A 26,238-nucleotide genomic window follows, 5' to 3' on the forward strand; every position below is an offset into this window, starting at 1 on the left:
CCAGTGATCAGAAGAAGCTGATTTTCAAGGATATTATGGTAAATATGACCAGTTAACTTTCCCCTGGTTCTCTCCCCACCACCGTAGGGATGTGGGTGTCTCCAGTGGGAATGTATGGCCCTCCAGTGAATAGACTTTCCCTTCTCATTTATCTGGACCTAGATAGGCAAATGGCTCCTGGCCGATTAATAAAGGCAATAACCAGCAGTTTCCCATTGACCCCTTTAAAGTCACTTTGGCTCAGTCAAACATATGTGGGTAAACTTGCCAGCCGCTGTTTGTGGCTGTAGAGTCTGTCCCACTCTTCACGGAGTGGTAGGGCTTACACTCCCAGTACTTGAGAGTTTCGCTCCACTCCGTACTGATTTTACGTGATGTAATCTAGTTTCTCTCTCATTCTACAGAAGTTCAAGATGCTTATCTGAGCTTATGTTCTGCACGTGGTTCAGCACCATGACTGGTTATGCTCTGGAGGTACCTACTTTCATGTACCATTTGCCCAGACTGGCATTATTAGTTCAAGGTATTAGCATTTGGCATCAATGCTGTACTGTGAGTCCAATATGAGCATTTCTGCTACTGCAAAATATCGTTGCTACCCCTGCCTGGATGAGTTCACAGTAATTGCATTCTCTAAAACGTTTGCTGCATCAAGTCTGGCTGTAGGCTAATAGACCCTTTAACATAAAAGGTACTTAATAAACTTCCCAAAATCCTCTCCAATTCGAACAAGAAAGATTAAGTTAATAAATTGTAATGTGGATTTCAACTAGTGAGACTATTATGTTTGGGACAAAAAAGTCCCTTGCATGGTTATGGACTTGTACCCTTTCCCTGAGTGCCGAACTGCAATATCATTTGGAAACCCGGTGCTGTTTTTTGTGGTCATGTGTGAAGATGGATCATGCATGTGTGCCATGACATGAGCCTGCCTCCTGGATTTTGGTCTTTTTGGACTGGGAGGGGCACCCAAAGTGCTACCCTCATAGGGATGAAAGCCTACTGCCTTTGCCAGGAGTTAAGCAGTGCCATCCATTCCAATGAAAGTGCCTTTTTACCTATGTCACTGAAGTGGGGCCTACAGGCTCACTAATGTAAAGTTCTGTTGCTGTGTGCTTAATTCACCCTGTGCCTAAATCAGGTTATTATGCAGTGCTGTATAGTGCATGTGTATTATATGCATGTGCTGGGTGTATGTGTACCTGTCAATGGTACAATATTTGGAATATGTAGTGCTGTGCACAATGTATTGGTAATGTGTGTGTGCGCCCTATGAATGATATAACACATGGATGATTCAGGGTTTCATTTTCTGGAGACCTAGGGCTGATTGGAGTAGTATGAGGAGGTAGATGAACCCCCATAGAAAGATTTGTTGATTGCTGCATTCCTGTTAGCTCAGTGGGACAGCCTCGTCAATACACTTCAAAGGCTGCTCTTTATTCAGAGAGAGGCCATTGAAAAAGGGACTATGCACATCTGAGGAAGGAAATAGAGCTGATAAGAGAGTCATAAACAGTTGGGTTGAGGCCCTGAGCTAACCTTTTGATACACATATCACTGTGGCTCACATCCAGGTGTGAACCTCTAGCCACTCCCATGGCCTGTGTTGTGGAGCTATCAGAGTCACTCCTACTGTGGCAGAATGCTTTCTGTAAGAAGGGTAGGACAGAGGAGGGGGCACTTCAAAAGGAGGTAGACCCCCCAGCATGAACTTCAAAGACTCAGTCCCTCAATCACATTTGGTGTCTGGAAATGGATTATTAGAAGGGGAGCTCGAGGTCCCCAAAATGGTCAGCCGTGAAGCACCCAGTCGGGCTGTAGCAGGAGGAGAAGCTTTTCAAGACTTCTGCCAGTATCCCATCTGGGTGATAGAACATCACCCAGGGAACCCAAGACCACCCAGAAACACCAATGCCTGCTTATTTGCCAGGACTGGTGTACCACGTGAGTAAGAGGAGGGTGCCTGAGAGAGCAAGGTCCAGTGGGAGATACTGGCGAATGAATCTCTAAAGCAAGGTCTCAGGAAAAGTTTTTTGCACACTCTGGTTGTAGCCTGTGTGGAAAAGGAAGTCGGCGACCCCATATATACCAGGTTGGAGATTACTGGTGTATTGTTTGCTCTGTAGCCTAGTTGCTCAGTATCCATAGTAGGTTGGGCTATGGGACTTCAGGAGCTAAAGGTCTCAAAATCCACAGTTGGGCCAAGTAACTTCCGCTTGCCCCATGGCCTCTATCTGAGTTCTGACAATTGCCTCCTATAAGAAATGTCACATATGTCAAAGAAACAGTGGTCTTATTCCCAGAGTGGAGTGTCTTGCCAATCTGGTACTTCCAGAGGCTTCGGCAGAAGCTCCACCTGCAACTTCACTTTGCTGAGCACTGGAAACAGTATTTATTATTGAGCTAGCCCATGCCTTGTTGGTGCAGTCATTTCTTGTGCTATCTCTGAGGTTATGTACCCTAGCCCATGTCTGTTGACTCAATGTCCTTTCTGCCTAACATGCCCACAGATCTTAGTCATAACAAACTCATCTGGATACAGATGAATACCAATGTGGGGGATCATCAAGAAGTGCTTTATGGGGCAGATCTGAGGCTTTCATCCACTTAAACCTTTTGAAGTTGATGGTTTTTTCCCTAGTACTCGTGGTACTCTGAAAATTGGCCATTTCCTAGATAATTTTTCTATTTTTTTATTTAGTGCTTGTAAAGTTCTTAGTCGCTCAAGCTAGAAGATAATGTAGAAACAGAAAATGTAAAGTGTTTCTAAAGGAAAGATGGTTGTGCTGATTTGACCAGTGTCGCAGAGAATGCCCACTCATGTGGTTTAAGTGAAAACTTTGCAACTGCTTCAGTATGGCTGGACCTGAGAATGTGTGCGTGTAACAACTGTCTTTAAGTTTGGCACTTGCTCAGTCAGGTTTCCCACGGTAGAGACCATTACAATAATCAATCTGCGATAGGGTGCAGAGAGAGATAACTCTTGGATTAATATATCCCATGGCTGACATCCATCATCTGGGACGAAAGGTGTTGGTGGTAAAAGGCAGGGAGTGTACCAAACAGCCAATACTAATGGAAAAGAACAAGGCCACCACATTACTTTGATATTCCTGGGCCAGTATTTCTTCAATCAAAACTTCAAATTAATTGACTATGGAGGCTCAGTTAGGTAGAGTACACAAGGAAACCGAGCCAGATGGATTCCAGACAATGGTGTTTTTCCACCCCACTAGTAACAGTTTGATTTTGCTTCTGTTAAGTTTCAAGAGGTTGGCCGATAGACCGCTGTGGATGTCAATAAGGAAATTACTGAGATGACATCACAATTTTGAATGATCTTTATTTAACTGAATAAAGTGCTGGGCCTCTGCAAATATTAATGAAATGCATTCTTAACATTTGATCAGCTGCATCAAGACCTCACTTAAACATTGAACAGTAATACTCAAAGTGACCACTCTTGTGGGCAGCCCACATGGCACGTCAAAACTCTGGGAACGATATTACATATATAAAGATTGTCTACAAGTTGACAAAGAGACTGATGGCCAATTTGCCATAATTTCCGAGATACCTGCCTTGCCAAGTGTCCTTATTAAAGTAGTATGGCTCACAGTTTCGAGCCCCAACAGACCAATCTAAGTAAATCAGGCCTTCAATGTTCCGGCATTACTTCTCATTGTCATTTCAACCACAGCGAGTAATAAAACCATCTGAAAGAAACACGTTAGTGTTAGATTCCTTACCTTAGAATATCCCCAGGCGTCAGTCTGGATCCGGAAACTTTTGCGTAGCAGTACCCCTGCGCGTCGGTAGGCGTCGTCTGCAGGCGTCCCCTGCGGCTCCGCGTCCGTCGTCGGCGTCGTGCGCCGTGATGACGTCGCTGGAGTACATAGACGCCGCCTCCGCGCGCTGACGTCAGTTCTTCTTTTTTCCGCGCCAGTGGACGCAGATCTGGAAGAGCAGTACTCCGGTCTTTGACCAAGTTTTTCGATAATTTTCTCTATTGTGCCTGATAGGATGCCTGGCTTTAAGAATTGCGATGACTGTGAGCGCACGATGTCGGTCACAGACCATCACCGCCTCTGCCTCCGGTGTCTGGGCCCCGACCACGACGTGGACTCCTGCGTCGACTGCCGGGCCCTTACCAACAAAGCTAGGCGGGAGCGGTCCCGCAAGCTGCTGGAGCTCCGGGTGTCGGCCCCACGTCGGGACCGGGAGCGGTCCCGGTCCGGCCGGAGGTCGAGGGAGCGTTCGAGGGAGCGGTCGCGGAGCCGCGCCGGGCGCTCCGGGAGTCGACACCACTCGTCATCCTCGTCAGGTAAGAAGCACAAGAAGTCGGGGCGTCGTCATCGTACCCCCGACTCCCCCCGACGCTCGCGCGATGCGGCCGGGGGCTCGGGTGACCCCAACCCCGCGGCTCCGCGTGAGTCGCCGGCGCGGCCTGCCTCATACCCTCCGGTCCCTGGGCATGGTGCGACGCCTGAGGAGATCGAGGCGTTCCTCATGGCCATGAGGGCGCTCGCTTCTCCGACGGGGCCTACGGCGCCTTCGGGCCCAGTGCTACCGTCTGGGGGCCCTGGCGGTTCGGGTGTCCCTGCCTCGGCGCCGTCGGGTGCTCCGGCCCCGGCGCCGCCGACGGCTCCGACCCCGGCGCCGCAGGGGCCTCCGGGATCGGCGCCGGCTGGTCTTCCGGCCTCCCCGGCGCCGTTGCCATCGGGGTTACCCCCGACGCCGCCCCCGCGCGGCGCCGGTTCTCCGCTGCCGGTTCCGGCCGGCGGTGGGGTTCCGGCGCCGGCTCCGGGCGGCGCCGTCCCCTTACCTTCTCCGACGCCGGACACGGCGCCGGACGGGCGTCGCTCGACGCCGGTCCCGGCGCCGATGGGGCCCATGATCCCCGAGGAGCCGGTCTTCATCATTGACTCCGAATACGGAGAGGATGAGGAGTACGGTGAAGGTTGGGAGGGGTCCGAGGACCCTCTGGCTCGCGAGTGCCAGTATGACCCGGACTGGACAGGTGACTTGGGGGATGCCAGTGGTTTGGACGACTCTCCTAACCCTGGCCTGATCTCTCCTCCAACCGTGGCGTCGGTGGAGGGAGCTGCCTATTCTGTGGTGCTGATGAGGGCTGCCAAGGCCTTAAACCTTGAGCTCCCCGTCGCGGCCGTGAGGCCTAACATCCTCACCGAGGTATTCAAACCGCAGTCATGCCCACTGGAGCCACTGCTGCCGTTTAATGAAGCCTTGTCTGACGTTCTGTTGGGCACGTGGTCCAGGCCCGCTTCAGGTGCGCCTGTTGATCGGAACGTGGCCAGGCGCCACCGTCCTTGTCCGGACGACCCCAAGTACCTGTCTACCCACCCCACTCCTGAGAGTCTGGTGATCCAGGCCTCGACCTCCCAGTCCGCATTCCCGTCGGCCCCGCCCGACCGGGAATCCAAGAGGTATGACCAGTTTGGTAAAAAGGTCTTCTCGTCCATTAGTTTGGGCCTGCGGTCTTGCAACACCGCCTGCCTCTTGGGCCGCTACACCCACTCTGTGTGGGATACGGTCGCGGAGCTGCTGCCAGAATGCCCCATGGAGGTGCGGGCGAAACTCGGTCAAGCTGTGGCTGAGGGCCGAGATGCAGCGAAATATTCAATTCGGTGTGGTCTTGATACGACCGACTCGCTGGGCAGAGCTATGTCTACGACGGTGGCGATTCGTCGCCACGCCTGGCTGAGATCCGCCAATTTTTCGGCTGATGTCCAGAATACACTGATGGACATGCCGTTTGATGGCTGTCACCTGTTCGGTGACAAAGCGGACCACGCGCTGGAACGCTTCAAGGACTCCAGGGTCACGGCCAAGTCCTTGGGTCTCTCGACCCAGCGTCAGCAACCGGGTTCGTTTCGCCCCTTTCGTGGCCAAGGAAGGGGCGCCCCCACACGTGCTGCCAGCCACGCGCCGCAACAATCCTTTCAACGCGGTGGCGGCCGTGGAAACCGCCGTGGTGGCGGTCGGGGACAACGGCGGGGTCAGACCACACCTTCCCCCGCAGCATCTACCCCAAAATCCTCCTAGTCCGTGCTTTCGGCCCCATGTGACGCCAGTGGGTGGCAGGGTTCGCCATCACCACGCTCACTGGCGCACGATCACTTCGGACAGGTGGGTGCTGCAGATCGTCCGAAGGGGCTACTCCCTCCCCTTCGAGACCTCCCCTCCAGCCATGCCACCGCAGAACCACCGTGTGTCGGGGGACCACTTGACACTTCTGCAGGAGGAAGTTACGGCCCTCTTGGCCAAGGGGGCCATCGAGCGCGTTCCTGGGCCAGAAGTAGGGCGTGGTTGTTATTCCCACTATTTTCTGGTGCCCAAGAAGGACAAGGGGGGCCTACGTCCTATCTTGGATCTAAGGAACGTCAACGGCTTCCTCCGGAAGGAGAAGTTCAAGATGTTGACGTTAGCTCAGGTCTTGGCTGCTCTGGACCCGCAAGACTGGATGGTAGCGTTGGACTTGCAGGACGCCTATTTTCACATCCCCGTCCTGCCGGCCCACCGGCGTTACCTGCGGTTCACGGTAGGCCAGGAGCACTTTCAGTTTATCGTGCTCCCCTTCGGCCTTACCAGCGCCCCACGGGTGTTCACAAAGGTGATGGCGGTGGTCGCAGCCCATCTGCGCAGGTTAGGGGTTTCAGTCTTCCCCTACCTAGACGACTGGTTGTTGAAGGCGGGCTCGCCCCAGACAGTCGTCCACCACCTTCAGATGACGGCAGACCTCTTGCACGACCTGGGGTTCTCCATCAACGTGCCGAAATCACACCTGTGTCCCTCTCAAAAGCTCCTTTTCATCGGAGCGGTTCTGGACTCGGCGCAGTTTCGGGTTTATCCTCCGGAACGGCGGGTTCGGGATATTCAGGCTTTGATTCCCATATTTCAGCCGCTATCCCGAGTCTCGGTCAGGTTGACGCTGCGGCTGCTGGGACTGATGGCTTCCTGCATCCTTCTGGTGCATCACGCCAGGTGGCGGATGCGGGCTCTGCAGTGGGACCTGAAGTTTCAGTGGGCTCAGCATCAGGGCAACTTGTCCGACCACGTCTTGATCTCGGAGGGCACTGCGAGACAACTGCAGTGGTGGCTTACGGACCGCGATTGGGTCAGGGGCAAGTCCCTCTCCCTTCCCCAACCGGAGCACGTTGTCGTGACGGACGCGTCCCTCCAGGGCTGGGGTGGCCACTTGGGAGAGGCAGAGATCAGAGGCATCTGGTCTCCGGCGGAGTCCCGGCTCCATATCAATCTGTTGGAGCTGCGGGCGATTCGTCTGGCACTGAAGGCATTCCTCCCCTTTGTCAACGGGAGTGTAGTGCAGGTGTTCACCGACAACACCACCGCCATGTGGTACTGCAACAAACAGGGCGGAGTGGGGTCGTGGACGCTTTGCCAGGAGGCTCTGCGCCTCTGGCAATGGCTGGAACGTCAGGGCGTGACTCTGACGGTTCAACACCTGGCAGGTTCTCTGAACGCCAGGGCGGACGAACTCAGCCGTCGGTGCTCGATGGATCACGAATGGCGTCTGAACTCGGGCGTGGCGCGAGGCATCTTTCTGCAATGGGGAGAGCCTTGGTTAGATCTATTCGCCACAGAAGAGAACGCGCAATGTCATCAGTTCTGCGCGTTGGAGTTTCCAAGACGGCACTCGCACGGCGACGCCTTTCGGCGCGAGTGGAGTTGCGGTCTGTTATACGCCTTTCCGCCTATACCACTTCTGCCCAGAGTGCTGAAGAAGATCAGGCGCGACCGGGCCCAAGTTATCCTTGTGGCTCCGGACTGGGCTCGAAGGTACTGGTATCCCGAGCTACTCAGCATGTCAGTCGGTCCCCCGATCCGCCTGCCCCTTCAGGAGGACCTTCTGTCGCAGCAGCAGGGGACGGTCCTCCACCCGAACCTGTCCAGTCTCCACCTCCATGCTTGGAGATTGAGCGGCGGCAGTTGAGGCCATTTGACTTGCCTCCTGAAGTCTGTGATGTTATTCTGGCAGCCAGGCGTCCCTCCACTAAGTCGGTATACGCCTGTCGGTGGAACAGATTTGTGGCATGGTGCACAGCAAAGGCTGTGGATCCTCTTTCTGCCCCTCTTTCGGAGGTTCTTCTGTTTCTTCTTTCTCTTGCCCAGCAGGGCTCTGCTCTGGGCACTATCAAGGGCTACCTTTCTGCCCTTTCAGCCTTTTTGAGGCTTCCTGATCAACCTTCTTTGTTCAAGTCCCCTATTGTAACGAGATTCTTGAAGGGCATCACACACATGTATCCTCCTGTTCCGTTTGTGATGCCTCAGTGGGACTTGAACCTGGTTCTGACCTTTCTGATGTGTGCTCCCTTTGAGCCCCTTCATTCTTGTCCTCTCCGTCTCCTGACTTTAAAGACGGCTTTCCTGGTTGCCATCACCTCTGCCAGGAGAGTGAGTGAGCTCCAGGCTCTTTCTGTTCAACCTCCTTTCCTGTCCATTCATCCTGATAAGGTGGTTCTGAGGACTAGACCTTCTTTCCTGCCCAAGGTTGTTTCGGCCTTTCACATCGGGCAGTCCATCACCCTCCCTTCCTTCTTCCCGCCTCCGCATCCTTCAAAGGATGAAGAGCGGCTCCATCGTCTGGACCCAAAACGTGCGCTTTCATTTTACATGGATCGCACACGCCAGTTCCGGGTGGATGACCAACTGTTTGTTGGCTACGTGGGTGCGAAGAAGGGACGGGCGGTCTGTAAACGTACCATCTCTCGATGGGTCGTCCTCTGCATCAAAGCGTGCTACTCTTTGGCTCGGAAGGAGCCTCCTGTTGGGCTGAGGGCCCATTCCACTCGGGCCACGGCGGCTACTACTGCCCTGGGCCGGGGAGTCCCCTTGCAGGACATTTGTCAAGCAGCTACGTGGGCCTCGCTGCACACATTTGCGAGGCACTACTGCCTGGACAGTCAAGTCCGGAGGGATGGCTTCTTTGGCCGTTCTGTCCTCCAGGACTTTCTGGTGTAGTTTTGTATTGGTTCGCAGACCCACCACCGGGGTTGGTATTGCTGGGGTATGTATTCTAAGGTAAGGAATCTAACACTAACGTGTTTCTTTCAGATGAACAAGTTACTTACCTTCGGTAACGATATATCTGTAAGAAACATTAGTTAGTGTTAGATTCCTTACCGAACCCACCCATCCTCCCCGTTCTGCGAACTGATACCTAGGGTTAAGGTCATCCCTTTCAGGGCCCTAGTTTGTATATGGCACCAGTGTTGGTTCTCTCATGGCTCTGCGTCTCCTGGCGCGGAAAAGCTGTGTGCAAAGAACTGACGTCAGCGCGCGGAGGCGGCGTCTATGTACTCCAGCGACGTCATCACGGCGCACGACGCCGACGACGGACGCGGAGCCGCAGGGGACGCCTGCAGACGACGCCTACCGACGCGCAGGGGTACTGCTACGCAAAAGTTTCCGGATCCAGACTGACGCCTGGGGATATTCTAAGGTAAGGAATCTAACACTAACTAATGTTTCTTACAGATATATCGTTACCGAAGGTAAGTAACTTGTTCCTCTCAGTGCTTCTGCTTGGGGGAAAAACACTACTGCTAGTATCCCTTCATACTTCAGGTAAAAGAGCAATGATTTGGCTGCTATTCTAAGACTGTCCCCAATACCAAAACTAATGGGGTGGTACTTATCACTTGTTGTGGTGTACAAATTATCTTACTTAAGGGTGGGTGAGAGATAACTTGAACTTTCCAATAAGATGAACTCCATCTGGTGGAAAGTGAAGAGATTGACAATTTCAGTTCTTTTGATGATTACTTGTGCTAGATCTTTCAAACGTGATAAAGTATGTGTCATTTGGAGAGCCTGACTTAGTTCTTTAAAGAACCCTGAGAACTGATCGGCAGATAGCTGAGAAAATAATTACTTCCAAGAGCCTTTGGAGAAGGAAGTCATAGGAGTTAGGCTAATGAATGTGTGTGTGCTTCCTGTACCTTGATATGAATCTAGGATTTTTTACATGAAAAACAGAGCAAGGTAATCAGAAAAATGTTTTGAATTTTCCACTTCGTGCATTCATGTTTTGAATTCTAAAATATTTATGATCCGGAAGATTTGATGGGAAGTATTATCTGCTGCCTTAATATGTGTGTGTGGCAAGTTTAGTCTTATAAGAGCACAACTGTTTCTTGTACAGATTTCCATCTTCATCAGTATAGGTTTTATGCTACCTCCTTTCAAGCTACTCTAAAGTTTTTTTTTTGTCAAATAAAGTTGTTTTTTTTAATGCTTCTGACAACCAAATGTGTTAGACTTTTTGACTTCTCAGATGAACAGGTTTAACAGTACCTTCTCTCGTTAGACCACTTCATGATTTTGATGTTTCTGATACATTTGTTTTGAACAATGCCCAAACAGGGTCAGCTGCAGTTTTGCTGATAAGCTGATGCTTAAACAGAGCTTAAATCTAAAGCATTATAAGATAGCGATCAGTACATGCCACTCATGATATATCTGTTAAGAACCGTGTATATAAGTGAGTTCCGATAAGTAGCATTTAGCATGTGGAGCATGCTGGAAATTCAGCACATCACAAAAAGGTACGGGGTTCACCAAGGTACAAGAAAGTAGAAAGTCACAAGGAACACAACTTGCTAAACTTCAGGAAAGTGTTCAGCACTTGTACCAAACAGACATAACAGGACTTCTGTCAAGCTGAGTCGGAAAGACATCCTTTATGGAAAAGGATGCCTCACACAACCTAATAGTGTCATGCTTCATCATCTGGATCCTCTCCCCACCCCGGTAGGATAATGCCATCAGGGCAGACTCAACCTCTTTGAAGACTTGGCAGTAGGTGGGAGTTTTTTAATAAAACCACTGGACAAAAGCGGGATACAGATAATCCAAAAATATCTTAAAGTTCCTCAGTTTTCACCTCTATTAGTGAGGACTCAAGGTATATTTAAAAAACCCATAACTTGCGGGTAAACGGAGAACAATGGCTCAAACCCTTCTTATACTAGGAAACTTGTTTCTTCACACAATAACTAGCCTATCTGCTCTGGGACATTAATCAGGGCTCTAGGATCCCTACATATAGAATACCGGCTCTATTTGCCTTATGTGGCACCACACCAGATTTTTCAAACACTCATGTGATTCTGCCTGAGTCTCGAACTGTCTTAGTAGGTGAACCTATTCGGGAAAGATCATAACAAACAGAATAATATTGGACTAATTCCAAATAAATGTTCAGATTTATTTTTTCAAGAGAAACAACATAATTTTTTTTTAAAAACTGGGCAGACAGCTTTCTAACACTAGCCTAATGTGGATAATTAAGAATCCATGTGTGAGCAAGCAGGTGAATGTCACTGTGAAACACAACCAAATGTCATGCGTGATGGGCGAAAGGCTAATTATGCCTCTTGAAATCACATGCAACGTTAAGTAAGCAGTATTACTGTTGTCATCTTTCATATCAACTCATTAAGTTATCACAAATGAATGCTAAGCAACTACTCCTTACCCTATGTTTTAGGGGATACCAGTTATCTGGTCAAGGAGGGTGTGCTGTCCTTTGAAGTCACACACTAATTACGAAAAAGAGATAGATCAATCACACGTGTTAGACTTGGGTATAATTCATAATTCCTACACACTGTTTGGTAGGTTGAAACAGGCCAATAGTCATACGACCAGCTGTTTCTTTTACCATAAGCCCTTCTAAAATGTACATGACAAAGATGACCAAAGCTTTTAAGAAATTTGATAGACTGGCATAGATAGTAGTCTATGATCGGGCACTAAAACTGTTATATTTACCTGGCAGATAGCTCTCAAGTGGTACCTGTAAAGCCCTTTTGATCAAAGGAGAGGAAGCTCAAGAGTGAGTTCCCTTAAGGATCAGCTTTGAGTGACATATTTAGATATATCTATATATTATTTATATATGTATAGAGATATATACATATATAGATCTATGACTCAAAGGTGATCCTTGAACTATCCTACTCTTGAGCTTCCTCTCTTCTGATCAAATGGGACTTACAGCTACCACGTGAGAGCTAATAAATATATATATATATATATATATATATATATATATATATGTCGCTCAGTCTTTTCTTTCAATTCAAAAGAAACATACAGCACTCAAGCGGGTCGTGGCAATCACAAATGATTTATTTGCGGGGGACTTGCACAGACACGTTTCGGCGTGCTGCCTTCGTCAGTGTGTATTACACTACAACATTCGACATGTTAATAACGTTTTTTCGTGAGCATAGGCATCACAAAGGACTCAACCCTCCCACGGTGGGCGCCATCTTGGAATATATATACAAAACCATAGGCCCATACAAAGCACATGTTCTGCCCACCAATGGGCTGTTATCCATGGACAAGAGGGTATTAGTTATATTAAAAAGTTTAAATATTAAACAATTTATAGAGCCGTGGATCGGCTAATGTCCTCTGTTAATTCATCCCGTCGCAATTACTACACTATAACAAGATACACATGTATCACACCGAATCACTAAAAAGTTCATCAAATTACATAATTCGAAGACTTGATGTATGTGGCAGTTCAAATCTATACCTATAAAAAATCAATTGATTCAAATTTAAAATTCAAAAATTCATCAATCGAATGTTATAGAAAGAATAGAAACACTATCACTTTAGTGGCAAATTCACATATATGATCATCTAAAGCTGATAAGTATACTAATCAAAAAATTACCAAAAATTACAAATCACATGTCACAAATCACAGTTTACAGCTGGCATTTCGGAAATAGGCTTAGATTCATTGATGGTGGGTTCCATGTCGGTGCATCTGGCTTTCCATACATTGCAACCCATGTGTTGGCATTCCTGTATGTTCTCAAGTTGCAGCTTTACTTTCCTAAATGGAACGCCATTTCCTCCCCACTATTCAGACCCCATGGATGCTTGGTAGAGAGATCTATGATATACCTCCACTCCAGTCTGCGGAGTCGTCTTAAATGGTCGCCGCCCCTGGCGTTCGATGGGACAATATCCAAACCAAAATATTGCAGTTTATTTCGGTCCCGACCGTGTATCTCAGCAAAATGGCGGGCCACCGGATAGGCGGAATCCGCCTTATCATTGGCCCTGAGATGTTCTAATATCCTCAATTTCAGTTCCTTGATTGTGCTACCATGTCTCGGGTATCATATACAATAGAACTCTTTTACTGCCCGCACAAGTCTTGCAGCGGCCACAAGGATAGAACCCTTTCTGTTCTTTCAGAGTACTGATCTTCAATATAGGTCTCTCCAGGTGACTAGTGACAAGCATGTCTCCTAATGACCTTGCTTTGCTGAAGGTTAGTAACGGATAAGCAGGTAGATCTTCTTTCAGCACATTATCCGTTTGCAGGATATGCCAGTTTTTTTTAAGTATCATTCTGAGATCGTTGGCCCCTGATGAGTAGGGAGTGATCAGCCTAAATTTCCCTTTAATTGTGGCTTCATCCTTATCATGGCCCCCCCTTGTGGGTTTGGCAGTGAATAAAGTCCCTCTTGGAATCTTTCTCACCTTCCTCAATGTTCTTTGCAGTAGTTCCCTACCATATCCCCTAATTGCGAAGCGTGATAGGCACTCTGAGGCAACCGCCTAGAAGTCAGAGTCCCTGGAGCAATTTCTTCGGAGCCTCAATAGTTCCCCGTAAGGAATGCTCCTAATTAGCTGGGGGGGATGGCTGCTGCTGGCAAAGAGAGTTGAATTGCCAGCAGTCTCCTTTCTATACAGTGCCGTGTGTAGTTGCTCACCCTCTATGAACACTCTCAGGTCCAAATACTCGGCTGCCACTGGACTAATTGAACCCGAGAACTGCAGGTTAAGGTTGTTGTCATTCAGTACCCTGGTATATTCCTCTGCTGTGTTCATCCCACCTTTCCAGACAATAAATAAATCGTCAATGTAACGATGCCAACACACGGCTTCCCCCTTGTCATGCCCGATCGTGCAGCTCCTGGGCACCTGCTCCTCCCACCAGCCAACGAACAAGTTTGCATAGCTGGGAGCAAAGCAGGTGCCCATCGCCGTACCTGACCTCTGTAAATACAACTGGTCTTCAAATAGAAAAATATTGTGGGTTAGACAAAACTCAACAAATTCAAGGATCATCATATTATACCTAGCAAATCGCATTTGGCGCTGGTCTAGGAAATGTCGGACCGCTTCCAGGGGCGCAGAACAGATGGCCCTGCAGCATAAGTGACCCGGACTACATACTGGCACCACGTTGTTTGACGGCGTTTGTGACTAGGGGTACCGAGAAGTCCGGTGACCACCATCCGTGAAAAAGCAAGGACTGGAAAACTGAGGTATTTCACCTCCATTAGGGTGTTTTATTGTTGTAATGACGGCCCCTACCTTACTGCGGTCCTTTTTCACGTTTGGTAGCAGCAGTCTGAGGGCACTCAGTGGGGCGGCCGTGGACTTTTGGAACCTACTTTGGGAACCCCTGTATCACCTACCTGCGGAGTATCAGCTGGCCCGCACCAATGTGTTTCTCTTCTCCCCATGCCACCGACCTGGAGACACAGCCATGGTGTACTCTGGGAGTTGTAGTTGGGATATTTGTGCAACGAGCAACAGGTGTGCTGTAATAAATTTTTTTGAGTTGGGGAGGAGCATTCAGGGCATGCATGCATGCATATCTAAAGCAGCAGGATTGGGTCAACAAGATACAGGACTCCACGCAGTGCAGGGCGCTAAAGGAGGCTGTTGGCTGAAATGTATTCGCCGTTATATATATATATATATATATATATATATATATATATATATATATATATATGTCACACTATTCCCTAAAACACACTAACTCACATTATCATTATTTCAGGGTTTAGGGCAGTGCTAAATGCTAGTGAAAGAGTTTCTATGGCATTTATACAGCACACCCAGCATTTCTTTTTACACAGCAAGGAGACTACTTGGGAATTAAGAAGCCTGACAGACATCCTGCATAGGACTTTCTAACACTACATCTCCTAAACCAGACTGACTTTATGACTACATGTATTCTCATATTTTTAAAAACGCATCAACCATGCAAATTATTCTGTCAAAATTTTCCTGAAATGATTTCTAAAGTGAGGGCAGAGATATGAAGGTGAGGAAAGGAGAGTGCGAAATAAAAGCATGTTAACAGAAAAGAAAAAGGAGTAAGTGAAACAGAACGATTTTTTGAAAAAGAAAGGAAGGAAAAAGAACAGTGGTGGAGAGAAAGGTAGACTGTGAGAGAGAGAGGAAGAGTGAGAAACTTCCACATTAGAAAACATTTTTCTTTTTAACTGAAATTGTACAACATAGTTGCTCATACAATTTAAGTACTCACCTTTTAAAATGCTGCTGAAGATTTACTACAGTGTGAATCACACACCAGATGTTATGAAGCCAAATTTTCACAAATGTACCTCAGACACTGCAATCACAAAATGGCCGTTATTCCCTCTCATTTTACACATATATCCCCGTACATAACCAATCAAATTTCTTCCCACGCAAAAACTAAACCAAACTAACATTTTAATTGGTTGTACATTTCAATACTTTCAAACTAACATAATGTTCAACCTACCCCAAATGAACTCTCTGCCTGTTACCATGGTAACTCTCCACAGAACATCTGTGTGAACTCAACTTTTTTAAACCAATAGTATGCTGTTCTTTTTAGAGACAACCAACATCTAAACACTCAAACTTGTTATTTAACTGTATTTTTTAAAAATATTTTTTGACCACCATCTGCGCACCGTGCGCGCACCCTGCGTTTAAAAAAAAAAAAATTTTTTGCCCTTGGGGGTTCCTCTGGGACCCCCTGAGAAGGGCTACGGGGTCAGGGAGTCTCTACACTGCCCCCTTTTCAGGTTCTACCCTTTTGTTTTCAGCTAGCTTCTGCCTCGGAGACAAGATAGCGGCCAGCACTTCCTGATTTCGACTGACTGGAATGTTGACAGACGTCCAACAGCCAATCAAAATTGCGCTCAGGCACGCTAGCGTGCACGCACCAGTGCGCGCACGGTGTCCCGCCTATAGATATATATATTTTTCAAATTCGATTTTCTCAGAAACTACTGGAGCGATTTACACCATTTAAACAAAAGGCTCTACTGCGTACCAGTCTCTACCATTTTGCCAAGTTTGATGTAATTCCGTTCAGCGGTTCGGGCTGTAGCCTTGTCTAGATGTCCTATGGAAAATTGCATGGGGAAAACACGTTTTGGGACCCCCCCTTTTTTCTCAGCCCCTGCTTCACGAATCCCCCCGAAACTTTCAGGGAAGGAGCAGAGCGTAATGGGCCATCTTCTTTGAGAAATTCACGTAGTTTCATTAACCGGCGCCAAAGCTATTCCCAATAGAATTTAGATTTACAAGAAGGCGTCGCTATAACTTCGAATGTGTAAGGGAATCCTTTAAAATTAACGAGGACCCCGTCCCTAAACCAGTGGTTTCGGAAACGACCGACTTACAGGTACCGCCACAGCATTTTTAATTTCTATGGTGCAAACTATTCCATCTACCTGGGACACCTGTTGGCTCCCATAAGGGTACTTCAGCGCAATACGATAATTCTTGAATCTGTATCAGCGCTAGGAAATTGATTTTATGATCCAGATGCTTGCATGATTGACACATGCGCCTACATGATTGAGGGTACTCAAGATATGAAATCCATGTCCTGAGGATGGTCTCCTACATGAAAGAATAGAGACCGAAACGTCTACTGTGGCTTTATCTACCATTGAATATTTAATTAATTTTGTGTTAGGTATAAAAGCTTGAGCAATTGATGTAACAAGGGCTGTGTGGATTAATGGTTTTACCCTTTTACATCTTTGCTGTTTATCTTGTACCCAACTTTTTAACTTGATTTGAAGAAAAAAAGATTAAATACTCTTTGTTTATATACACCCGTTTTTCAATCTCTTTTTGCTCTCTCTCCTGACTGATTACTCGCAAGTAACAGCTTTGAATATATTTGTTGTTGCATAACAAGCATTAGTGGGTCCAAATCACTAAGCCCACACAATCTCATCCTTTAAGTGATTTCAAAATTCCTGTGTCTATTAAAATCCCTTGAAGGTATCTTTACCCCATCATGCTTTAGTCATAGCGACAAAACAGTGGAACGATTTGTAATGACATTTCACAGCAATGTACATTAGACTACATAGATGATTCTTTATGCTATTGCAAGTGGATTTATGAAGTGGTTATGGAGATATAAGGGGATTTATGAAGTGGTTATGAAGATATAAGGGCCAGCAACTTAGTGATATTTGTGTAGCACAACACTACTGAACACAGAAGCTCCAAAAATTAAACTAGACTGCTTATGTAAAGTTTCAGATTTACTACATGAACAACTGAAAGACCCATTTATGGGCATAGGCTAATGGAATCCTATAAACAAATGTAGAACAAATAGAATACATCTTAATCTATATAGGTATTCTTAGCATACTCTTTGGCTCTCAAAATAAAACTGTGCTTAACAGCGCATTGAGACCCTCACGGGTGAATAGTGCGCTCTACAAAACCCTGATTGATTAATTGACATAAGAATGATCTTCCTGATGCACCCCTGTGCAAAAAAAACAATAAGTGATCTAGCAGTGAGCTACATAAGCTACTATTTGGAGATCATGATAATTGCCCACTCATTCACTTCAGGCTTCATATGTAGAACAATCCTGCTAATTGTAGCAAGGAAGCCCAAAAAAAAATAAACTAGACCTCATATGTAAAGTTTCAGAATTGCTACATGAACAACTAAAAGACACGTATGTTCACATGAAGGTGTAAACTTCTAAACAAATACATAACAAATGCAATTGATAAAAAGAAAGAAATGTCATTAATGTATCGGCCGCTCTTTGGGTATAGTTAAGATTTCCAGAGATTGAAATTCCTCCGATTAGTTTCCTAATAACTTACCACCTGTTTGACGAAACACAAGACTTTCCATACCTATGGCATTTTCTACATTTTGAGATGATGTAAACTTTTATGGTGAACCGGTAGAGGGGTGCAAAGATAAAAGGGGGTGTCCCAAAATGCGTTTTTCCATAGAATATTGTACTAGACGTAGCATGAGAACGACTGAATGGGTTTACATGACATTTGGCAAGATTATATATTATGGTCCACAGATGATGCTTTTTGGGTACTGCAATTAAGTAGGTTAAGTATCTTTTAAGTTCAAAGGCATTTATACTCTGTGTTTCTGTCACTGCGGTACGTTTCGCTGTACGTGGCCGTAAACATATTTAAAGATATGTAAAAAACAAATATAAATACATATCCCTACCTATTAACACTTTAGGGACCTACTATTTACCTGTATCTGAGGCCATAACACAGCCAACGTTTATTAAAAACAATATGGTTGCCTTTTCAGTCTCTAAAAACAGCCATTACCCAATTATATACTGGTTTGTCATCACCATGTACCACGGTATACTGCAAAGTTACAGCGGTATACCGCAGCCCAAGATGTATTAAGACCTAGCTTTATTATTGAATTGTGTGGTACCCTTGTATCACGCATGGTGTTGAATGGGCAACACAATACTTAAGTCAGATTTGCAAAGCAACGCAAGGCTACCATGCATTTCCCTGCATTGATTGTTAAATCTGAAGAAACGCAAGGCAGCTCAATTTTCTGTGTTGAGTTACTCTGCACACCATAATCTACATTGCTCTTAAATTTCACATACATTCATACACCATGCCACTGTACGCCACTCCACTCTGCATCTCTCCACTGTAAAAGACTCCCCTCTACACCACTTCACTCTACGCAATTACGTTGTTGCCTACTCCACTGTAGGCCACTACACTCTACGCTTTTACACAGTACATACCTCCTCTCTTTGCCATTCCAGTCTACGTCACTCCACTGTTCGCCACACCACTGGACTCTACTCCTCTATACGCTATTTCACTGTGCACCATCCCACTGTTGGTCTTTATTCGACTCTCTTTCGCTGTATGCCACTCCACAACACTGCACTGCACATTAGTCCACTGTATGCCACGCTACTGTAAACTATCCCATTCTACGCCACTCCATTCTACGCTATTTCATTGGGCGCCACACCCATGTATGCTACACTACTGTATGCTATTACACTCTACCCTACTCTACTGTATGTCACTCCAGTCTACACCACTCCACAGTATGCTACTCCACCATACACTATTACACTTTATGCCACTCCACTGTACAACACTTCTTTTTTCACCACTCCACGCTATTACACTGTGCACAACACCACTCTATGCCAGTCCACTCTATGCTATTACACTCTACACAACTCCACTCTATGCAACTTCAGTGTACGCCACTCCACTGTACAACACCACTGTATGCTATTTCACTGTATGCCACTACACTGTATGCTCCACCACCCTATGCCACTCCAGTGTATGCTTCAGAAAAGGGGGTGGTGATGAACAGAGTGTCTGAATTAAGCAGACCACTCTTACCCAGTCCAAAGACCAGGGCTTGATCCATCACCGTTTTTTAACTCACTGCACCTTCCCAGCTCAGAACTTGGCTTTATGCAAATTAGTCTGACCCTGGCCCAGTGCATCATGGGAACAGGGCAGACCAAACTACCAAGCCAATTCTTATACTGGGAAGGAAACAAGCTACCGGGGACCGGTTTCTGGCATTTCAGCCGTCTTCGGCCTGGCTTGCTTGAATCCTGATGGTGCAATGAGCTAGGGACTCACATCTGAGTATACCCTTCCACGCTTATGGTGGACAAAAATGATTCAGAAAAGGGGGTGGTGATGAACAGAGTGTCTGAATTAAGCAGACCACTCTTACCCAGTCCAAAGATCAGGGCTTGATCCATCACCGTTTTTTAGCTCACTGCACCAACCCAGCTCAGAACTTGGCTTTATGCAAATTAGTCTGACCCTGGCCCAGTGCATCATGGGAACAGGGCAGACCAAACTACCAAGCCAATTCTTATACTGGGAAGGAAACAAGCTACCGGGAACCGGTTTCTGGCATTTCAGCCGTCTTCGGCCCGGCTTGCTTGAATCCTGATGGTGCAATGAGCTAGGGACTCACATCTGAGTATACCCTTCCACGCTTATGGTGGACAAAAATGATTCAGAAAAGGGGGTGGTGATGAACAGAGTGTCTGAATTAAGCAGACCACTCTTACCCAGTCCAAAGATCAGGGCTTGATCCATCACCGTTTTTTAGCTCACTGCACCATCCCAGCTCAGAACTTGGCTTTATGCAAATTAGCCTGACCCTGGCCCAGTGCATCATGGGAGCAGGGCAGACCAAACTACCAAGCCAATTCTTATACTGGGAAGGAAACAAGCTACCGGGGACCGGTTTCTGGCATTTCAGCCGTCTTCGGCCCGGCTTGCTTGAATCCTGATGGTGCAATGAGCTAGGGACTCACATCTGAGTATACCCTTCCACGCTGTATGCCACTCCACAACACTGCACTGCACATTAGTCCACTGTATGCCACGCTACTGTAAACTATTCCATTCTACGCCACTCCATTCTACGCTATTTCATTGGGCGCCACTCCCATGTATGCTACACTACTGTATGCTATTACACTCTACCCTACTCTACTGTATGTCACTCCAGTCTACACCACTCCACAGTATGCTACTCCACCATACACTATTACACTTTATGCCACTCCACTGTACAACACTTCTTTTTTCACCACTCCACGCTATTACACTGTGCACAACACCACTCTATGCCAGTCCACTCTACGCTATTACACTCTACACAACTCCACTCTATGCAACTTCAGTGTACGCCACTCCACTGTACAACACCACTGTATGCTATTTCACTGTATGCCACTACACTGTATGCTCCACCACCCTATGCCACTCCAGTGTATGCAACTCTATTCTATGCCCCTCCATTCTACGCTATTCCTTTGGACTCCACTCCACTGTTCAATGATACACTACCCCATTCCAGTGTATGTACTCCAGTATACACCACTTTACTGTACGCCACTGCGCTGTATGCTACTGCACAATACTTTATTCCACTCTACGCCACTCTATTAAATGCCACTCTACTCTATGCCACTTCTCATTATGCTATTCCACTTTTCGCTGTTGCACTCTACGCTGTTCTACGCCACTCCACTCTATTCCACTGTACGCCACTCCACTCTACTTTATTACACTACACACAGCTTCAATATTTGCCACTTTACTGTATGGTATTCCACTCTAACCCACTCAACTGTACTCCACTCCTTTGTTTGTTGTTACACTCTACCCCACCTCACAATCCACCACTCCTATCTACACCACTGATCTACTACATTATATGCTATTACACTATACACAACTCCACTCTATGCTACTCCACTCTATGCTACTCCCCTGTACTACACTCCACTGTACTCTAATTCAATGTAAACTACTCCACTGTATGCCGTTCCACTGTATGCCATTCCACTGACCACTATTCCACTTTGTACAACTCCACTGTACTCTGCTTCACTCTACTCCACTCCAGTGTACTCTCTGCCATTCTATATCCCTTTCGATGCTGATGACGAGCTCAGCTCGTCATCACCCACGGGTGTCGTGTGCTGATGACGAGCTGAGCTCGTCATGGTGCCACTAAAATGGCATTTTCCAGCACAGGGGGGGAAAACGCCCAGCAGCCATGTGGTTAAAGCTCCAATCTACTACACTTTATGCCACTCTACTAGACTGTACTCCTGTCTGTCATCTCCGTACACTTCACTGTACTAATTTGCACTCATCTTTATGCCCGTACACTCTATTGCACAAACTCTACTCCACTCTGACAGTTTCTACGCTGTATGACACAGCACTCCACTCTACTATAAGAGATGCCACTGCAATTTGTAACAGGGTCCTCAACTCTACTTCAATGTACACCACCCTACTCTACACTAATCCACCGTACCCTACTCCACTTTACAGTAATTCTTTCTATGCCACTACAGTGTACGCCACTCCATGCTACACTACTCCACTGTATGATACACTGACCCACTCTGTATAATGCCACTCTAAAAAAGTCTACCACACTTTATGACATTCTACTCCCATCTACTCCACTCTGCACAACTATGCTCCCTTCTGATTTACTCTAGTGAGCCTTCGGGCCCTAATGAGCCAAGAGTCCCTCCATCTGGGATTCTGCTGGAAAGTTCGCCCTGTGCGCCAGTTGGACCCTCCAAGCCACTTTCACCTCTTGCGCCACTACACAGCTGTTCATTTGGTGTCACCACTGATGCCAGTCCCGGGCTCTACGACGTCTTTGCTGAATTCATCGAATCTTTGAGGATAAGGCCCCATTAGTCCTCTCCAACACCATGGCGGCGCTGGTTCAACCTCAGCCAAAGTGATGCCCGATGCCACATGAGGTGCCACTTACCACACCTGTATTGCTACCTTCTCAGGGAAAGCAGTTTACTTCGCATTCCCTTTTCAGAACTTACTAAGATCATTACTTTGACTTGGATAATGACATTCCACACCCCTACCAGGATGATAATTGGTATGAAGGATGCTAGTGGTCTTGATACGGCCTCATAAACAGGTCTCCTCTCACCACATACAACAGTCACAGAAGAATCCGCTTTCTATCCCATTCCCATGGTCATGCATAGGGTTTCCGAAGTGCTTGATCTCCGGTTTCCCACCCTGAAGGTAAAAGAGGTCCTGTGGCTGGGGCAGGGATCTTCGGAGCTCCTCCTTCATTTAATGAGGCACTGACGGATACCTTATTGGGGGCATGAGCCAAACCTTGTTCTGGCCCCTAGTCAATTGACAAATTGCTAGGCGCTATCGCTCTTCTCTGGGCAACCGTGACATATTGTCATAGCACCCTTCCTCTGAAAGAATAGTGGTACAAGCCTTCACGAATCAGGCTAACCACTCCCCTGGATAGAGAATCTAAGCGGATGGACACATTTGGAAAGTGACTCTTTTCTTCCACCATTATGGCACTCCGATCTGTTAATGCCAGCTGCTGGTTGGGAGGCTATTCACAAGCCGTTTTGGACTCTGTGGCACAAGTTCTACCTGGTGTACCTAGCAATTTTTGCCTTGTTCTTGCATAGGCAATAAAAGATGGCTGTGATGGGGCCAAGTTCACAATTCGTTGTAACTTGGGCATGTCTGATTTAATTTAGCAGACCATCTGCACCACTATTGCCGCTCACCGCCATGCATGGGTTCTCCAGCAATGTCCAGTCCTCACTAATGAACATGCCATTCAACGGGACTCACCTGTTCTGGAGCTCTTCAGAGAGGGCAGGTCAATAACTCACTCTCAGGGCTTGACTGCTGCCTCGCCAACAGCATCAATTGACATCTCCCCTTTTTGGCAGAGGCACACTGTGCCCCCAGCCTGTCCAGCCCCACAGGGAACCCATCAGTTTTGGGGCTCAGGATATAGCACCAAATCCCTCTGCTACCTAGTTCATCGTGTCCACCTAGTCCACCCTTCCATGTACATCCTCACATGCCAACCTGTGCCAGATGTAGGTTGTGGTTGTAACCATTACAGTTTTAGATCTGTGTCCTCTCAATGCCTTCCTTTGGAACGAGAAATGTAAAATGCTCACCCTACCCCAGGTCTTGTCTGCTTTCGACTCTGGATGGTGGCATTGGATGTACACGACACCTATTCCCATATACATGTCCCACTGACACCTTAGCGATATCTGTGGGCCATGGTGGAACAGGAGCGTTTTCAGGTCACTCTGCTCCCCTTTGATCTCACCAGTGCCCCTCGGGTGTACACAAAAGTGGTGGCGGTGGTGGGAGCACACCTTCAGAGGTGCCAGACTTCTGCTACCTCGGTGACTGACTGTTTGTTGAAGGAGGGTTCACCCCAGGCAGTCGTCAACTCCCTCCAGACTATGACAAGCTCGTCACATTTGGGGTTCACTATCAACGTGCTGAAGTCACACCTGACTCCTTCTCATATGCTCCACTTCATCGGAGCCATCTGGACACGGATACGTTTTGTGCTTTTTTCCCGGGAAAGAGAGTCTAGGATCTTCATGTTATGATCCTGATCTATCAGCCTTGTTCCTGGATTTCAGTAAGGTCCGCCATGATGCTGCTGGGACTGATGTCCTCCTGCATCCTGCCAGTCGAGCTCGCCATGTGGCATATGCAGGCTCAGCGGCCGACATCAATGGACCTCTCCAACTATGTTCAGATTTCCGAGGAGACTACAAAAGATGGTGGCTACTGAAGCACTATTGGGTCTCTCCCTTCCTCACTCAAAGCTGACAGTGGTGTCTGATGCATCACTTCTGGGTTGGGGTGGCCTTCTAGTAGAGGGGGAGTTCAAAGGCCTCTAGTGTCTGCCAGAGTCCCGGCCCCATCACAACCTTCCGAAGCTGAGGGCCTTTCTACTGTCCCTCAAGGGGAGGCTGGTACAGGGGGTCACGGACAGCACCACTGTGTTGTACTGCAACAAAAAGGGCGGATGGAGTCATGGACCATTTGCCAGGAAGCACTCTATCTCTGAAAATACCTGGACCACCAAGGAATCTTCCTATTGGTGACACACCTAGCAGGTTCACTGAATACAAGGGTGGACAAGCTTGTCGATGTTTAGTGGACCACAAGTGGCAGTTACATTCAGCAGTGGCGCAAGCTTTTTCTGCGAGCAGGGGGAACCTTGGCTCGATCTATTTGCCACTGCAGCGAATGCTCCGTGTCAGCATTTCTTTGAGTTGGCATTTTCAATGTAACTCTCGCTCACAGATACATTCTGCCTCGGGTGAAACTCTGGCCTCTTGTATGCCTTAACGCCAATACCACTCCTTCCTCAAATTCTCAACAAGATCAGGACCGACAGGGCTCAAGTCATCCTGGTGACTCAAGATTGGGCACCAGAACTCCTGGGCGTGAGCATTTTTCCTCCAATAAGCCTACCTCTCCGGGAGAATCTGCTGTCTAAGCAAGAGGGCAGTGTTTTGCACCTGGGCCTTCGCAATCTCCACCTTCATGCTTGGAGATAGAGCAGCGACAGCTACACACCTTTGGTCTTCCCCTGGAGATGGTTGAGTCATCTTGGCAGTCAGGTGTCCCACAACGAAAATTGTATATGTCTGTCGTTGGAAAAAATTCTGGTTTGGTGCGGCAGTCCCCAGAATGACCACCTCCAAGCCACATTATCTGACTGTCTGTTTTGTCTCTTGCCCTGCAATGTCTTGCCTTGGACATGATTAAGAGTTATCTTTCAGCCCTTTCAGCCGTCTTACAGTTGCCTGATCAGCCCTCCTACAGTTGCCTGATCAGCCCTCCTTGTTAAAGTCACCACTTATGATGTGATATTAGAAAGGGCTACAACATTTATTTATTCCCACTCTCTTGATCATGACACAGTGGGACCTTAACTCAATCCTCACCTTTCTGATGTGCACTTCATTTGACCTGCCTCACAGCTGTCCATTATTGCTTCCCACACTTAAGACGGTCTTTCTCATTGTCATAACATTGATGCAGTATGTGAGTGAGATTCAGGCTCTCCGTGTCAACCCATCATACACCACCACCTTTCCAAACAAGCTAGTTCTGCAGAGTTGAGCAGTCTTTCTGCCAAAGGTTGTGACACCGGTCCACACCGGTCAAACCATCACCCTACCTGCTATTTATGCTCCGCCTCACCCCTCTAAGAAGGTGGCTGTATTAATTGGACCCGATTTTACATAAATCGTACCAATGAACACCGGGTGGATGTTCAACTCTTTGTAGAATTCGCTGGAGCAGAAAAAGTCTTTGCAGAAGTGCTGGATTGTGCTCTGCATTAGGATCTGCTAGGCACTGGCCAAAAAGCAGCTTCCGGATGGACTGCGTGCTCGTTTTACCAGAGCCAAAGCTGCTAACACTTAGTTAGCACGTTGAGTCCCTGTCCTAGGCAGCTACAGGGGCGTCCCTCCACAAGTACATGAAGCACTATTGTCTAGACAGGTTTGCTGAGAGGGGCATTTTCCCGCTCGGTCCTGCAGGATTTTCTGGTGTGAGTACATTGACATTCCCACCTCCAAATGGGTACTGCTTTGGCAAAAGGTGAGGAATCTGTAGATAGAAGTCTCTATTAGAGAACAAGTTGCTTAGCTAACGCTGTTTATTGTAGAGAATCCATCTAGTTGCAGATTCCTCACTGGCCCTATCATCCTCTGT

At 47.4% G+C, this 26,238-nt stretch overlaps 1 protein-coding gene across 1 annotated transcript in view; it reads left to right on the forward strand.

Moving 5' to 3' along the window:
* Positions 1-26,238, forward strand: part of USP8 (ubiquitin specific peptidase 8) — a 580,270-nt gene that overhangs the window by 278,390 nt on the left and 275,642 nt on the right. The window lies entirely within an intron of this gene.

Source organism: Lissotriton vulgaris, chromosome 2_1 (assembly GCF_964263255.1).
Source record: "Lissotriton vulgaris chromosome 2_1, aLisVul1.2, whole genome shotgun sequence".
NCBI classification, from domain to species: Eukaryota; Metazoa; Chordata; class Amphibia; order Caudata; family Salamandridae; genus Lissotriton; species Lissotriton vulgaris.